The sequence below is a fragment of the Mustela putorius genome, unplaced genomic scaffold (genome assembly GCF_011764305.1).
Source record: "Mustela putorius furo isolate JIRA1106 unplaced genomic scaffold, ASM1176430v1.1 tig00000765_pilon_pilon_pilon, whole genome shotgun sequence".
NCBI classification, from domain to species: domain Eukaryota; kingdom Metazoa; phylum Chordata; class Mammalia; order Carnivora; family Mustelidae; genus Mustela; species Mustela putorius.
In genome coordinates this window covers 1,626,541-1,629,654 of record NW_025421470.1, presented here as the reverse complement: position 1 = coordinate 1,629,654, position 3,114 = coordinate 1,626,541, and positions in this window count along the sequence as shown.

Genomic DNA, 3,114 nt, shown 5'->3' with positions numbered 1-3,114 from the left:
TCTACACATCAAAGAAGCTAAATGGACTCCAAGTAGAATAAATCCAGAGACGTCCACACAAAGATACATGATAACCAAATGATCCAAAGACAAAGAGAGCATCTTAAAAGCCACAAGAGGGAAGAATGACAACCAATTCCTCATGAGAAATGTGAGGGCAGGAGACAGTGGGATGGCATGTTTAAAATGCTGGATGAAGGACTGCCAACCAAGAAGTCCCTGCCCAGCAAATGTAGGAAGGAAAGATTAAGACACTTCAAGATAAATGAAAGTTAAAAGAATTCATTGCTAGGGGACAGACCCACCCTACAAGAAATAATTCGGGCTGAAATCAAAGTGCACTAATCAGTAATTTAGAGCCATAGTTAGAGCTCAACTCCGGGAAGGGTGCTGATTTGGGTAGTTTGTGTGTTTATAAGGATTTGTGCATCACATCTAATTATTCGGTGCCCAGTTAGTATTCTCACTTAACCTTTTTCACTCATGCAAGGTCAGTAGTGATGTCCCCATTTTTACTTAAGTCTTCTCTCTGTTTTTCTAGTCAGTCTAGGTAAAGGTTTGTCCATTCTGTTGCTCTTTTCAAAGAACCAACTTTGGTTTCACTGATTCTCTCTGTAGTAGTTCTAGTCTCTTTTTAATTAATCAGTGCTTTGTTTCCTTCTTCTGCAAGCTTTGTGTTTAGTCTACCCTTTTTCTAGTTCCTTAAGATGTGAAGTTAGGTTATGGGTTTAAACACTTCTTCTTTTTATAAGTGTTGACAGCTATTAATCTGCGTCTGAGCACTGTTTTTGCTGCATTCTGTAAGTACTGGTTCATTGTGTTGTCATCTGCTTTCATCCCAAGGAATTTCCCAACATCTTTTGCAATTTCTTCCTCAACCTGTTGGTTGTTTCAGTGTGTGTTGTTTAATTTTGTGAATTTTCCTATTTTTCTTCTGTTGTTGGTTTTCTTTTCACTGTGGTCAGAGAACTTTGTATAATTTCAATCTTTTAAAATTTACTGAGATTTGTTTTGTGGCCTAACTTATGGTCTAATCTGGAAAGTATTCCATGGGCACTTGAGAAGAACATGCATTTCTGCTGTTCTTGAGTCGAATATTTTATGCACACATTGGGTTTAGCTAGTTTACGGCTATATTCAAGACTTCTATTTAATTACTGCCCTTCTATCTAGTTGTCCTATTATGTCATTTTCTATTAGTGGAAATGGCTTATTGAAGTATCCAACTATTATTGTAGAACTGAAACTCTTTATTTCTTCAATTCTGTCATTCTTACTTCATACATTTTGGGAGTCTGTTATTAGGTGTATATTTGTTTATAACTGTCATATCTTCTTGATATGTTGACCCTTTTATCAATATCTAATGTCATTTTTAGTCTCTTACAACAATATTTGACTCTGAGTCCATTTTGTCTTATTTTATTATAGCCATCCAGCTCTCTTTTGGTTATTATTTGCATGAAATATCTTTTTTTCATCCTTTCACTGTCAATCTATTTGTATCTTTGAATCTCAGGTGAGTGAAATGACCCAAGAAGAAACGGGCAAAACAAGTAAGGAGATCACAGTGTAATCCAAAACCTCCCTCACAAGTAAAGCCCAGGACCAGATGGTTCCATGCTGAGTTCTGCTAAACACTTTTAGAACAGTTAACACTAAACTTTCTTGAATTCTTCCAAAAAACAGAATATGAGAAAACACTTTCTAAGTCATTCTATGAGGTCAGCATTATCCTGATATCAAAGTCAGATGAAGACAAAAGAAAAAAGAACTACAGATCAAAATCTTTTATAAATTAAGATTTGTAAAACTTCCACAAAATACAATCACACAAAATCTAGCAGGGTGTTAAGAGAATTATACACCATAACCAAGTGGGTTTATCCCAGGAATGCAAGACTAATTCAGCATATGAAGACCAATCCGAGTAATGCACCACATTGATAGGATGAAGGGAAGAAACATGATCATCTCAACTGAGGCAGAAAAATCATCTGAAAAAGCCAACCTCCTCTCATACTAAAATCCTCAACAAACTATGAGAAGAGAACTTCCTTGACATAATAGAGGGTAAATGAAAAACCCACAGGAAACATCAGCCTCCATGGTGAAAGACTGAAAGCCTTCCCTTAGGCCAGGAACAGGCAAGAATGCTCAATTCCACCACTTTCCATGCAATATTGTGCTGGAAGTGCCAGCCAGAGCAATTTGGCAAGAAAAACAAATAAAAGACCTCCAAATTAGGAAGAAGACATAGAACTTACTACAAAGCTATAGTGATCAAAACAGTGGTCCTGGCATAATGATAGACATATAGGTCAGTGGAATAAAGTTGAAAGTAGAAAAAAACCATACATATCTGATCAAGTGATTTTCAACAAGGGTATCAACTTCATTTTGTGGGGAAAGTATAGTCTCTTCAACAAATGGTGCTGGGACAACTGGACATCCACGTTCAAAAGAATATAGTCAAACCCTACCTCATACCATCTACAAAAGTTAACTCAAACACCAATCAAAGACCTAAATATAAGTACTGAAACTATAAAACCTTTGCAAGGAAACATAGGGGTAAACCTGCATGACCTTAGATTTGGGAACAATTCTTTTGGTTATGACACCCAACAAAAGAAAACAGATAAGTTGGACTTCATCAAAAGTTAAAGTTTTGTGCACTGAAGGATGTTATCAAGAGATGACGGGGTGGCTCAGTGGGTTAAGCTGCTGCCTTCAGCTCAGGTCATGATCTCAGGGTCCTGGGATTGAGTTCTGCATCGGGCTCTCTGCTTGGCGAGGAGCCTGCTTCCCTCTCTCTCTCTCTCTCTGCCTGCCTCTCTGTCTACTGTGATCTCTCTCTGTCAAATAAATAAATAAATAAAATCTTTTAAAAAAAAAGATAGAGAGAGAGACTGAAAGGCAACCCACAGAGTGAGAGAAAATATTTGCAGAGCATAATTCTGATAAGGGTTTAGTATCCAGAATATATAAAGAACTCATGTAATTCAATAATCAAACTACAGATAATGCAATTAAAAATGGGCAAAGCACTTTGATAGACATTTATCTAAAGAAAATATTCAAATAGCCAATAAGCACTTGAAAGGAACTCCA